A 15,516-nucleotide genomic window follows, 5' to 3' on the forward strand; every position below is an offset into this window, starting at 1 on the left:
GAAGGCAAAAGAAAGATGATATCTCGTGAGCTTTATGATTTCTATCTGTATGTCTTCACAAAGCCTCATGGAAGCAGAGGAGGAGCTTTCGGGGGGGGCTTGGATCCTGGGAGCATGATACTCTTCCTGGGAGCTTCAGTGGCTTATCCCACTCATACATACATAGCTAAATGTGATTTAAGAAGAAAATCCTATTTGAGGAGCTAGGTCACTGTGGGCTCAGCCTGCAAGGGTTTATCTCTACTCTTCCCTTCTTCCTCTCTCTGTTGTGGCTGTCATGCCATGAGCTATTCCTCTCTGCCATGAGGCCCTGCCTTGGAGCCAGCTGAGTATGGACTGAACCCTCTCCTCCTTTATGTTCTGGGTGCCAGGTATTGTGTATCAGCCATGAGAAGTGACTAAGGAAAATGGGCATTTTTATTTATTAAGAAAGAAAAATATCAGAATTCTTTTTAAACATCAAGACCACAAAGTTTTTTTTATAAGACTACAAAGTTTTTCTGTTTTTCTTATTTAAAAAAGTACAAAATGGAATAATGTATTCTGGATTTTTAATGGTACGTGTAGAAATAAAATACATGGCAAGAATAGCACCAGGAATAGATGAAAAATATGCTACCACATACGAAATGCTGCTATATTAGAATGTAAATGATGATCGTGAAAGATAAACATTGCAAAAGCAGTGATTACCCAGAAAAGAAAAATAAGCAATTACTAGTCAACCAACACTTTAAATATAATAGAATTATTAAGAAAACCAATTTAATCTAAAAGCCCCAAAGAGAAAGTCTAAAAAACCCATGTAGTAGAAAATAAACTACATTGTGGTAGAATTAATTGCAACTGTGTTAGACTAATTTGCATTCCTATAACAAAATACACAAGATAATCACCTTAAAAAAGAAGAAAGTTTTATTTTGCCTCTGTTACTGAGGTTCCAGTATATGCTCATTTGGCGCCTTTTCTTTGGGACCTGCTGTGAGGCAGCACAGCTTGGCAGGAGCGCAAACTGCTCACCTGACAGCCAGAAAGCAGAAAGAAGGAGGAGGAGCCAATGTCCAATATCTGCTTTGAGGGCTGGCAGCTGAGTGACCAAAAGGCAGCCAATCAGTTCTCACCAACCTTCCCCCACCTCCCTCTAGCATCAGAGGTGGAGACCCAGCCTTTAATACATGGGCCTCTGGGGGACTCTATCCCAGCCATAGCACCAAGTACCCTAAAAGTACATTAAATATAGTCGATCTCCACACCATAACAAACAGTCCCGGGTTTTCCGATTCCATTAAGAAATATCAAAACTCAACAATAAACTGTCTACAATGGACTTTAAAGATGAAGAAATGGATTGTTGTATGCCATAGGATGGACAAAGAAAGATAAATATTTTGAATACTAAAAGAAGGCTGTACTGACTATTATCATCAGACAATATAGACTATAAACAAGTATTTCCGGGATGTAGAAGCAGCTTGCCTAGTGATAAATGGAAGAAGCTCTCAGTGTGACACTCCCTTGTTCTCCTGTTGTTCTTGTTCGCCCGCCCCCCCCCCCCCCCCGCAAAAAGACATAGTAAAAGAAGTGATCCGATTCTAACTCATGGCACTGTTAGTATTTATGCTATGAATGAGATGTATAATCTAGTGTAAGGTTGAGCAAAATACACCCAGATCAAAACAGGCTCCTTGCCATGACATTTAACCTTACTCACACTGCTTAAAAGTCCCCCAAATACATAAAGTTATCTTTCCATTTCTTCAGAAGTAAATGACTCAATTATTCGTTTTAATCTTTTTAATCCTTATTTATACTTTCAGTTTCTCACACTAGAGAAAGAAATAGGAAGAAAAGATTCAAAGGTGTAGGGGTGGTGGGAGGGGAAGGAGAAAGGGAAGAAGGGAAATAAATATTATGAGAAAAAAAATGGAAATGAAATCTATGTAAATAGGGAAGGGTAGAGGGAGGGAGTGAAGGGCGCATAGATAATGGGGAAAAAATAAGAACCAAGATACACCATGTACAGGTACAAGCACCCAATGATAAAAGTAAACGTATTGTATACCTAAAATGTACAAATAAAATAATTTAAGCAAAAAAAAAAAAGAAGAAGAAGAAGAAGAAGTAAATAACTCTCAATTGCAACTTCCAATTGCTTGGGAAAGTAATTTTAAAATGGAAAGTGGACTTTCCATTTTTGGGGAACCAGTAGATCGAAAAGTGGTGCATGAGCCCCTGTATTTACATTACAAATCTGTACATTCTAAATGAGGATGTATGTTTAAATGGCGCTCTAATATAAGAAAGAGTAAATTTAAATGGATTTTCTTGGTCAATGTGAGAATATTATTTTTTGTAGATGTTTCTCACTTTTTTCACAGAGTTAAACTAATTAGGATACGAGAATACTGAAAACATAATTTTTCTTTTTAAAAAATTCTCTATTTTTTTTTCCACTCTTTTTATTAGTAATTTCCCCTGCAACAACTTCAAAAACCCATAGATAGTGGATTTTTTACTGGCAAAGCAATATTATTTCTGGGTTAAACTTTTGGTTAAAACTTTTGGCCATGGGGAGACTTTTGAAAAACTGAATTGCATCTACTTAAGATGCTCCTATCCTGACTGTACCCTGGAGTGAACAACTCTCTGACTGCTATTGGTAAGAGAAATCATTTTGGGGGTTGGTTGGTAGGTAAGGGGCATTTAATTTTTTCAAACTATTAGTTTTTAAAAATTTTACTATTTCACTTTTCTACAAATTCAATAATGGGATAAAGCTTTCTAATGTGTGAAATGTTTGTTTTACTGGCATCGTTTAATATACTCTACTTACATGTGTACAAACAATAAATCTACATTTTAGAAACTACCAGACTTCCAATTCTCGATCTGACTCTGACTTAACTTTGTGAATTTGGAAAATTATACCCTTGGTACTCAGTTTCTTCATCTGTAAAATGAATGAATAACAGTATTATTTTTAAGCTTACTGTGGGGATTAAATTAGTTAATGCACATAAAATAGTACATACGATGGCACTAAGCACGCAGTTGCACATAAGCACTTAAAACAATAAGCTGTTAGTATCATGGTGAATGCTGGTGAATTCAACTTGGAATACAGCTAGGAAAACCTACATTAGGGAACCAAATAGGAGATGAGGATGCATTTAAGCTTAGGGTTGAGAATATTTATTCATTTGTTTATTTACTTATTTATTTGTTTGTTTGTTTTGTGGTACTGGAGATCGAACTCAGGACCTTGCTCTTTCGAGGCAGGTGCAGCACCACTGAGCTAAATCCCCGGCCCAGTTGAGAATATTTTTAATTCAGCTTACGTCCTTTCCCGACCCATTTCAGAGACTTAGGGGGATCTCATGTCATATTAATTTCTTAAATCATATTAAAGACAAGGAATAAAATTTCTGGTGAGTATCTAAATTGAAAATAGGAATAGGCCTTCTTGCTAGCTTCCTCCCACAAGGTGCACACCTGTTAATAATAAACTTTGTTTTTAAACTCAATAATTTTATCAAGATGTTAAAATAATCTAGTCCTTTGAGGAGAAAGATGATAAAGTTTTATGAATGATATTTTCAGTTATAGAGATTTTCTTCTCTATTTACTAATTTATCTAGAAGCAGAAAATATTTATCTTATAAAGACAGGAACTATTTTCTAGAAACTAGAATGGTGAAACAGTTGAGGCAAGATAATCATTGTTTACAGATAATAAAATGGTTAACATAGAATACCTTAAGGTCAATGAAAATTGTTTAAACATAAAATTAATTTAAATGTCAAAATGTAAGTTACGTACATTAAAAACCAAAGCATTAGCTTCTTATGCATCAATAAAATTCAAGAAAATATATAATGGTAATTACCTCATCCAAAACAAGCATAAGCTTTGATCTTCAGTAAGCACTGTACTTCTAAAATAAAACAATGCTATCTAAATGAAAAAAAATAAAAACAAAAAGTTTCTAAGAATAAATTAATTTAAGATTTGAATAACTGGAATGATGAGAAAGGAGAGAAATAAATGAGGAAGAGTAGGGGGAAAAGATCATTTTATTCAGAGAAAAAAGGAGCACAGTAATTTAAAAGGCATTTTAATATGATAAAATATTCACAATTTACAGGAGATTTACTACTGAGACTACATGCAAATATAGTTAGTAGTCTAAAGATTTCTGTGAGACTGAAAAAGGATGGCATTGGGAAAGGTGTTCACTTCCCCAAAGCTATTTAGATATTGTTGGAGGGTGTGTTACTGCACCCCATTGGATGGTGGTGAAGTTGCTTGTTTGCTCTTGCTTTGGCCAGAAAAGCAGCTGATGGACTAAGGCTGATAAACAGGCAACTGTGGAGAGGATATTAGAAACTAGAAGCTCCTCAGCAGTGTGACAGTGGGATGACACTAGAATGCAGGGAACTGTAGTTCAGCAATAATCAGAAAACAACCCACCTAGAGGTCATCTGACTAAAGTGGCTGGACAAAGCATGGCAGACTGGCAGAGAACCCTCAGGAGGATGCAGACCAAAGCTGGCAGTCAGAACCCGAAATCATCTTGCTGTCAAGAGCTGAGCCTGCTCGCTGGGTAAGCAGAGGCCAGCGCTGGCAAGATGGCTAGCTGGGTGTCCGTGAGTGGAAGCTGGTGAAAGGCGAGCTGCAAGCCAGGAAGCATCCTCTTTGGAGCTGGTGAGAGTCTTGTGGGTTGGAGAACCAACTTGGTTCTACATTGGCATAAGGGAAAAAAGAGTAAGAAGTAGTGGTATGGCTAAAATAGAGTTATTGCTCCAGCCTTGGGAGTCAAATAGGAGGTTTTCAGTGGTCTAAACTAAAATTCGGTCATGAGAATGAACTATTTTTCACAGATACTATTCAAGGTTGTTTATGGTATGCCTACTGTCATAAACTTGGTCTAGATTATTTGTTGGAGAAAGTCATAGAATGCTGGATGTGGTGGTGCATGCCTGTAATCTCAGCACTTGGGAGGCTGAGGCAGGAGGATTGGCACAAGTTTGATGCTATCCTGTGCTACACAGTGAGTTCAAGGCCAACCTGAACTACACAGTAAGTCCTTGTCTCATCGAAAGTCATATATCCATATCCAGACTCAAACCCTTGCTTAGAAAAATAAGATGTGTGACAGACATTCTACTGAGGATCATCTACCAGCGTTTCCCACTCTCTGACCAATAGAAAAGCATGAAGTCTCTCCTGTTACCATTCCTCCAAGATTCTCAAATCTGAGTATGTTTTATTTCAATTTCCTCTCTGAACTCAGAAGAGTGTGGGGCTAACCCATTGCAGGCCCACTGACGATGAGGTAATGACACAGTATGTTGGTTAGTCCGATTAGGAGACCAGAAAGATAAAAGAATATAGACTGACTTGGAAAATAAAAGTCACTGTTCAGTTGCAATATGCTACCATGTGTCAAAAAAGCTGGAGAGGACAGGTCACCTTTTATATGAGCCCCAAAGTAAATTCCCCCAGGATAGAGTTTGGCCGAGGGAAAACCAATATTCTTCCCACTATACCAATTTCACACCAATCTATCTACCGAATTTGAGGGGTGCTATGATCATATGTTTAGACTAAACCATTCTAAAACTCAACATGCTAGGGTTTGAGATCTCAGCCAAGTTAGCAGATTGAATGGATTAAAATAAACAAACAAACACAAACTCACACTATGGTCAGTCTGCACCATAAAATTTTACTCAGCAGTGAAAAGAAATGAATTATTGATGTGTTAAACAATTTTGATTAATGTTAAAAGAATTATGGTGAGTTTTTAAAAGGTCATTTATTAAAATTTACATGATATGTTATTTATGGTGCATAACATTCATGAAATGATAAGTTATGGAAACGAGGAAGAGATTAGTGGTTGTAAGGGCTTGAGAAGGGGTTTGAGAATGAGGTGAGCATTATCAAAGGGAAATAAGGGCAATATTTAGGGTTTTTAGAGTCTCACTGTTTATGTCCCCTGAAATTCACCAAGATGATAGTCTTAGGGCAGGTGGTGACACTGTTTCCTTCTACCCTCATGACAGTATTTCTGCTCTTGTGAAAGATGCAACCAAGGAAGCTGCATCTCCCTTCTGCTTTATGAGGATGCAGTGAGAAATCTGCCGTCTGCTACCTAGAGGAGGGATCTCTTCAGTGTCCAACCCTACTAGCACTCTAATCTAGAACTTTTCAGCCTGAATAACTGCAAAAGATAAATTTCTTTTGTTTGTTACATCTGAAGGCAGCCTTAATGGACTAAGACTGGGAATATTTTTATATCTCAAGTGTGGTGAGGAGCACACGAATCTACAGGATAAAATTGCATAAAACATATACATATAGAGCACAAATGAAACTAGAGAGATATGAAAAATTTTGGTGAATTGTAGGAAGGAATGAAGGAAGGAGAAAGAGGAGGGAGGGAGAGAGAAAGGGAAGAAAGAAAGAGAATGATAAAGGAGGAAATAAAATGAGAATTGAAAGAGGAAAGAAGTTGGGAGAATGAAGTAGAAAAGAAGGAAGAGGAGGGAAGGAAGGAAGGAAGGAAAGAGGGCCAGGAATTTAGCTCAGTGGTTCCACTGCCTGCCTCGCAAGCAAGCAAAATGTCCTGAGTTTGATCCCCGGTGCCCCCCCCCCAAAAAAAAGAAATGAAAAGAAAGAAACATTAAAAATTAGATATTATTTGCCCCAGATAGCATAATTTCTACCATAATAAACGAAAAAGATGCCCATTTTATATGCTATACCATTTTGTAAGTCAATTCCTGTAGAGAAAGTTGTATAAATACATTTAATCAAATTTGTATTATCTACATTATTTAAAATAATTTCTTCAACGTATGGCTAGAAACACAAAAATATATCATACTCCTGCACCTCCCCAGTTTGCTGCTTGTCTTTCAACAGGTATTTAAAAGCACTAAGTGGAAAACTCTGAAGTAAACAATACGTTTTAAACTGAACACAGTTGTGTGTCTTGCCCAGTATTTGAACTGTCATTTTGTCCAGCATATCCCTGCTGCGTGCAGTACCCACCCAGAAGTCCCTAAGTAGCTGCCTGGGTTATCAGATCAACCTGTTGGTATTACAGTGTTTGTATTTCAGTAACTATTTTACCTAATGATTGTCCGAATCTGTAAGAGTAATGATGCTAGCAGTTTAGATATGCAGAAGGAGTTGTAAAGGGCTTTTTATAATTAAAAAGAAGTTCTTGATTTAATAAGTAAAAAAAAAAGAACAATATGCCAAGTTTATTAAGATCAATAGTAAAAGCAAATACATGAAATTTTGAAGAAGGAAACAAACTCTTTCTAATAGTTTTATTGCCGCACCTCAAAATGCAAAAGTTATAGCTATTGTATGTGTGGAGAGAAAAGGGCAGAGGATTCATTACTACTTGAAATTTTGGGCATCTGCTGGCATTTTGAAATGTATTCTCTGAGGAGAGAAGGAGACTACTATAAACATTTACTGCTATAATATCCTTGATAGGACTGCTTTAGAGGGCGCTCTTATTTTGGCATGTTGTATTTTCAATTTCATTTAACATTATATATTACTTTTATTTCCCTTGTGCCATTTTCTTTAATAGCTGGATTATCTATAGGTGTGATATTTAATTTTGAAGTATTTTGAGCATTTTGAAATCTTATTGTCTTTCTTTTTTATTTTCTCGTTTGATTTTATTACTGCCAGAGAATATGGTCTATATTATTTCCATTATTTTACATTTGTGAGGCTTCTTTTATAGCCTTGGGCCTCAGAGAAAGTCTGTTTTTCTGTCTTGGTTTTTCTGACACTTGGCAGTGGCAGAGGGAGGGACATTCTGTATTGGGTAGCGTGGCCTTTGTGTTGTTTAGATCTTCTCTATTAAGTTCAAGACTGTGTTCTAGTTCCATTTGTTTTTGCAAGGAGTCATCTTGTTTGGATCAACACTAAGGTCTTAGTCTATTTCTGTGGGGTATGGTTCCAAACACAATGTAATTTTCTGAGGTTCTACCTTATTGCTTTGTCTGACTGATTTGGTGCAGCTGGAACTACTAGTGTTTCCCATCCTAATGATTGAGCAGGCAACATAATTTTGTTCTAGAGGAGCAGCCTGATACTTAAAGTTAGAAGAAGAAATTCTCAGGCACACAGGGCTTGTGACATTGCCCTTCTTGTAAAGGCTACCTGGCACAGGGACCTAAGTGAAATGGAGGAACCTCAATCTCTTTGTTGTGAAGATGTTTCCTGGTTCTTGTAGCAGGATTCTTTAGTTCGTCCCTGCAGTTTCTGGCTCTCTTGGAAGAAGCATAGAGCCTGGGGGTTGGCAAGGAATGAATTTCTTTGGAGCTCTTGTGCAATTCTCTTTGCCCTGTGTTGCCAGTTGAATTCCCATTCGATCTAGGGATAGATGAGGCTAACTTGGGTACCTTTGTTGCTACAAAATAGCAAGGCTGATTTGTCTACTGTTTGATTGAGGTTAATATACCTCTTTGGCTGTGATGCTTATTCAGTCTTGGAGTTCCAAATTAATTTACTTTTCACCATTCAAGTTTTTCCTTTGGTTGTATTATTTACTGGGTTTATAACTGTACTTAGATTCAGTAGGGAGCCATGAAAGTACATCATTTTTTTCAGGACTGTAAGTTAGTTTCTATTCCAATATTTATTTATTTATTTAGTTTGCCTCCTGAGCTTTACTTATTGATAGTCTATAATTCTAAAACAGTTTGAATGAAAAAATGCATTTAATTTCAGAAATACTATGTTCTCAATTCTGTGAAAGCAAACTATATTAAAAGTGAAATTAGCTTGTAACAAAGTATTTTTATTATAGTCCTCCCACCTTTAATGCTTTCTGGAAAGCATCCAAGGTGACATTACATATCACCAAATTTTATTCTACCTAAGACATCATTTTATTAGGGTTTTCTTGTTCACAGTGCAAGTATCATTAATGATCCTTACTCTTGGAATTATGATTTGAAATAGTAAGCAGACCTTTGGGTATTGTGAACAGTGTGAACCATGAAAATGACTGTAAAAGATGGATTGCTAATTTCAGAATTAAGAGCTGTACTGGAAGAAAGTAATATGAAGCAAAAATAGGTTATATGAAGTGATTACTGCAAAAACCAATAACAATCTTAAAAGAATATAGTCTTGAAGAAATTGAAAAGTTCAAGAAATATAAACTCATTAACTTTTAGAACAGTTTCTGGCAAAGCATCATTTGATGGAATGCTTCATGTTTTACATGGCTTGGCAAATGGGACAGCCAGAACTATCATAAATATTCTTTGAATTATGGGACAGCAACTAAAGTCTGTAATTACAAGAAATAAACATAAATTATACATTACTTAAATGATAAATCTAAAAAACTCATTCTAAATTTTTTTTTATTCATGGCTTTAGTGGACATATACTTAAAAAGTTCAAAAGCATTCATGAATGTTGATTCAGTGTTGGATTTTATGTCCAAATATGTGCAAAAATTTTGCATTTTAAAGTGTTGTTTTTTTGAATTTAAAATATTCATTTATAATTTGCTTGCTTAATTTTCAAACAGAAAACGAAAATAGAAATGATCTTTTAGAAATACATATGGTTCTTCATTAAGCCCTGTGTTTTGTGATTTTACTATAGTATATAGTCTTCAGTAGTTTGAAAAGATTTTCCTAAGATTTGGTTTCTGTAGAAAAACAAATCTGAAAAAGCAGTATGTCTACTGTATGTAGTTTTAATTTTAAATTGGATTGATTGAAATTTGAAAAGCCGGTCGTGAGTGCTTGCTAAATGCTAGTTATTAAATCATTTGTTTGTAATACATGACATTGAAATAGTTAAACTTGTAATATTTCTAACCACGTTCATGGAAAAATAAAGTAGTAAGCTGTAAATTTAATAAAGTATAAAATTATATATACACACATATGTATATATACTTATATAATATATAGTAATTATATAATATACTTACTTAAATATATATATTTACATCTACTTATATGACTCTACTGACATTGGCAATTAAAAATGTATATAATAAATAAAAGTTGATACAAAATTAGCAATATTTGAGTACATATAGATATTGTATAAGTGCAATCTTGTGGAAAGAATATAGATTTCTGCTCAGAGAAACTTGAATTTGACCCTAGTAGTATTATAGATTAAGTAGATGACAAATGTAAAATACCTTATATATTAGCTTGTGTATTATAAATTTTCATATATACTGTACACCTAATTAGAAATGTGCAATTTTCTCAATCACCAAATTAACAATAACAGCAACAAGATCTTCAATAATCTAGCAAACTAAACAATAAATAAACTTGTCCATTCTGGAGAGCTATTTATACCCTGTACAAAATCATTCTATTTAAAAGACATTTTCCAAAAGGGAGTAAAAAGAGATCTGACACACATTTATTAGCATACATGCTTTTCATACCACAATTACATATAGACAAATGGAGAACAGATGCCTGTGTATGTTGTGATACCTCTATATCCTGTTGTATTAACAATTACTAACATTTCATTGTATAAAGAATTGTGTATAAGTGGTTAAAATGCTACATAAATGCACACATTCCCACTTCTACCAAGAATAGTATTAATAATAGATAAGAGAGATCACTGTATTACATTTAGTTACAAAAATCATACTATTTGTGTGATGCTTTTTACTTATCAAAAAATATGATAGTAGCTTTTTAGTTATTCAGATATTTGAGTTCACATTTTCTCTAAATTTTTCCTTGTTAATGATCTGAAAAAATTAAGATATTAAGAACCCAATACATAATTTTCTTAAAAATATTAGCATTTTCAAAGAGTGAAAAATATGAGAAACACAAGCCCTTCTAAATAGAGAAATTTCAGGTACCTGGCTAATAGATAAAGGGATATTTTCACTATCTCTAGGCCTTGCTTTCAGATTACCCCAGAGAAGGCTGTCTTTACTTGTATTTCTTAAAGATTGACCTTAATTAAATACTTAATTAAAATATCCACAAATTCATAAATTTGCATATAGGTCATATGATAAATTATACGGATGATATTAAAAGTAAGACATTGAATCCTTCCTTCATCTTTATCTCCCATTTCCCCAAAATGCCTACATATTTTGATTTTTTGGTCTCGCTAGATTTTTCTTTCTGTTTAGATTAAAGGAATAATCTGCCTGTGAGGCCTAGAAAGCAAGGAGTAGAAATGAACTACATAAGACTGTAAAATGATCCTGAAATCTGTTCAGATAGGCAGTGTAGTTGTTCCTTTTTGTATTTAATAGTTAAATGGTTTTATATGAATTTTAGGATTGCTTTCTCTAGTTCTGTGAAGAATACTATTGCTGGGCCAGGGATTTAGTTCAGTGGTTCCGCTGCCTACCTCACAAGCACAAGGTCCGGAGTTCGATCCCCGATACCAAAAAAAAAAAAAAATGCTATTGCTTTTTTTTTTTTTTTTTTTTTTTTGGTATCAAGAGTCAAACTCAGGTGCATGTGCTTGCCAGGCAGGCAATGTGCAGCTGAGCTACATCCCCGGTGATATTGCTATTTTGATTGGGGTTGCATTAAATCTGTATAACAGTTTTAGAAGTATGGCTATTTTCACTATATTGGTTCTGCTATCCAGGAACAAGGGATATCTTTCCTTTCTCTGAGGTTCTCAATCTCCTTTTTTCCAGAGTACTGTAGTTTGCCCTCTCCCTCTGCTCTCCCTCTCTGTGGTCTTTCACTTCCTCAGTTAGGATGCTTCCTAAGTATTTCATTTTACTTGATGATATTTTGAAAGATATTGACTCCCTAATTTTTCTCCCAGTAAGTTTATTGTTGGTGTACAGGAATGTTGACTATGTATCTTGCTATGGTACTGAATTTGCTTATTAGTTCTAGGAGTCTTTTGGTGGAGTTTTTGGGGTCCTCTGTGTAGAGGATCATGTAATTTGCAAATAATGATAGTTTAAATTCATCTTTATCTGTACATACCCCTTTTATTTCTTTCTCTTGCCTGATTGCTCTCTCTAACATCTTGAGAACTATATTGGACAGGAGTAGTGATAGCAGACACTCTTTTCTTGTTCCTAATTTTTCTCAGAAAGTTTTCAGGTTCTCTCCATTTGATAAGATACTGGCTGATGATTTGTCATAGATGGACTTTTTTCTGATTGAGATAGGCACCTTATAACTATTTTCTTCAAGGTTTTTATCATGAATGGATGTTGGATTTTGTCAAATGCTTTTTATACATCTACTGAGATGATCATGTGATTTTTGCCCTTGCTTCAGTTTATGTGGTGTGTTACCTTCATTTATTTGTGTATGTTGAACCATCCCTGTATCCCTGTGATGTCATTGTATATGAATTTTTTGATGATTTTCTGCATTCTGTTTGCCAATATCCTGTGGAGGATTTTTGCATCTCCTCACTAAAAACATTGAACTGTAGCTCTGTTTATTGCTTGGGTACTTTTCTGGCTTTGGAATCAGGGTATGACTCCTTCAAAGAATGACTTTTGGAGTACTGGTACCCTTTCAATTTCATTAAAAAATTTGAAGAGCATTGGCATTATTTGGAAAGCATCTTCTCTAAAATTCTTGGAGAATGCGGCAGTGAATCTGTAAGGATGTAGCCTTTACTTGGCATTTTAAAAATTTCTTTTTCAATTTTATTTACTCATATTGGATTACTCAAAAATTTTATATCTTCTTTGTTTAGCTTTGATAGTACATATATACCTAGAGATCTATGCATTTCTTCTGAATTTTCCATTTCATTAGTGTATAGGTGCTCAAAATAGTCACCCATGATCTGGAGTTTGGCAGAATTCATTGATATTTTTCCTTTTTCCTTTCTTCTTTAGTATTTTTATTGTTTTAGGTCTTTTGTTTTCATTAAGTTTATTGGTATATTTTAGGTATAAAATATGATGAAATTCATCATTGGGAATTTGTACCTTTACATGATATATCTTGATTCTTATTTTATTTCCGCATTCTCCTGCCCTCCCTTCAAGTCCTCCAACCCTCCCTATTTACAAAGACTTTGTTTCTGTTTTTTCCTTCTCTCATTTTTATTTCTTTCCCTTCTTTTCTTCCTCCTAACCCTCCCACTTCCCCTTCCCCTTTGGACCTTTTCTTACTATTTCTCATTATATATTATACATTTTGATCCTTATTTACACTTTCAGTTTCTCACACCAGAGAAACTATTCAGTATTTACACATGTGTGTCCAATTTACTTCACTGAAGAGTGAAATTTCACCTCAGGGTGCATCGATTTAGCTATAAATGTCTCTAGTTTCTCATTCTTTAGGGCTGAGTAGTACTCCATTTTATTTTTAAAAACCCCACATTTTCTTTATGCAGTCTCCAGTTGATGAGCAATGGGGGTGTTTCCAAGCTTTAGCTATTATGAACTGTGCTGCTTTAAACATGGGTGCACATATATTGCTGTGGTATGATTCTTTTAATTCTTTTGCAAAGATACCCAGCAGCAGAATAGCTGAGTAAAATGGGACCTCTAGTCCTAGTTCTTTGAGGTATCTCCATACTGATTTTCACAGTGGTTGCACCAGTCCACACTTCCACCAACAGTGGAGAAGGGTTCCTTTCTCTCTGCAGCCCTGCCAGCATTTGTTATTGGTTGATTTCTTGATAGCAGCCATTCTTTCTGGGGTGAGGTAGAATCTCAGCATTGTTTTCATTTGCATTTCTTGAATAACCAGTGAGGTTAAACATTTTTTCATATGTTTATTTGCTATTTCTACTTCTTTGTCTGAGAAATGTCTGTTCATTTCAGGTGCCCATTTTTGGATTGGGTCTTTTCTTTTCTTTTTTATCAGCTGTTCTTCAGACAAAGGTCTACTCTTTAGAATATATAAAGAATTAAAAAAATAATACCAACTTTATATATTCACAAAAAATAACAGGAACAGAGAAATGTACTATTATAATTTTCTACACTTGCATTCCATTTTTCCACATAGATTATTTTGTTATCCGATCTTCTACTTTTCTCTATTGCATATTTCATATTGCACTGCTTATTACTTTTTTATTTTTGTCTTCATACTAAAGATATGAATATTTTTGCTTCATGATTTTAATATTAAAGCATTTTGAACTTTTCTGTAGTTATTCTTACCAAAAGATTGTATATCTTTGAAAGCTTTCTTCTTACTCATCAATGTTTCTTTTAGTTTAAAGAACTCCCTTTAGGAATTCTTATAGGGTAGTTCTGGTGCAGATATATTTTCTGTTTTTCTGCTGGAATGTCTTTATGTCCTCCATTTCTAAAACATAGCTTTCCTATGGTATTCTTGGTGTGGAGATTTTTTTTTTCTCCCAGTACTGTAAAAATCATATGCCACTTTCTCCTGGTTTGCGAAGATTCTGCTATGTCTGGCAGCCAAACTAAGACAACCTGCAAGTTATTTTTTATTCCTCTGGCTGCCTTGAGAAAGTTTTCTTTATCTTTTCCTTTCAGAACTTGATTTAATATGTCCTCAAGTAGAAATGATTAAATTAGAACTGATTAGTGATCTTTGATCTTTCTACTCCTAGGTATTTGCATTTTTCTATAGGTCTAAAAGGTTTTATTTTATATGTTCTTGACTAAGCTACCTACCCTTTTGGCATTCTCAACTCCCTGTTGAATCACAATAACTCACATATTTGTTTTTGTACTGTTTTCCCAAAGTTGGCATAGCTTTTTTTCTTATTCTTTATAATTTGTTGTTGTTGTTGCTGTTCAGCTTTTTGTTTTCAAGTACCATGCCTTCAATCATGTTAATTATCTCTGTGAATTGATCTCTTTTATCAATGCCTTCCATATCATTTTGAATTTCACTTATAGTATTTTTAAGATCAAGCATTTCTTTTTATTTTTAAAAAAATATTTCTATCTTTCTGTTAACTTTTTCTGTTTTCATTTTGAGTCTTTCTGTTCTTTCTTGAAATTATTTGTATTTTCTTTGAACTTTCCCACAGAAGAGTTCTTCCATAGTGGTTACAGTGTGATTCATTTCTGGGGATTAATTTTGTCCGTTAAATGAGGTCATGTGTCCACGTAAGTTCTTAACATTTATTGGTGTGCAATATTATTTGCACATTGAAGGATTAGATATTTATTCCAGTATTCTAATATGGCTTTATTTTTGTCTGCCTTTTCAGAAATTCAAAGCAGTTGCTAATTTTCTCTGAAGCTTTAGCCACTTTCCCTATTTCAGTACTAGAAGGCATCTTAAGTCTACCATTGCCATGAGTTTGCTGTTGCTGCTATATCGTCACTGTTCTAGAACTAGAGGGCAACTCAAGCCCTTGTGTGATGCAAATCCAAAGTTGTGTTGTTCATCATGAACCAATGAAATATCTAAAAATAGTAGTCTGTTCTTTAAAGCCCATCCCTACAACAAGGAAGCCCAGACACGTTCACTCCCAGACTCTCACCTTTAGTCAAGCCCTATAGAATTCTTTCTAGTTGCAGGAGA

The sequence above is a fragment of the Heterocephalus glaber genome, unplaced genomic scaffold, assembly GCF_053883595.1.
Source record: "Heterocephalus glaber isolate CG9 unplaced genomic scaffold, H.glaber_assembly_v1.0 deba00001600, whole genome shotgun sequence".
NCBI lineage: Eukaryota > Metazoa > Chordata > Mammalia > Rodentia > Bathyergidae > Heterocephalus > Heterocephalus glaber.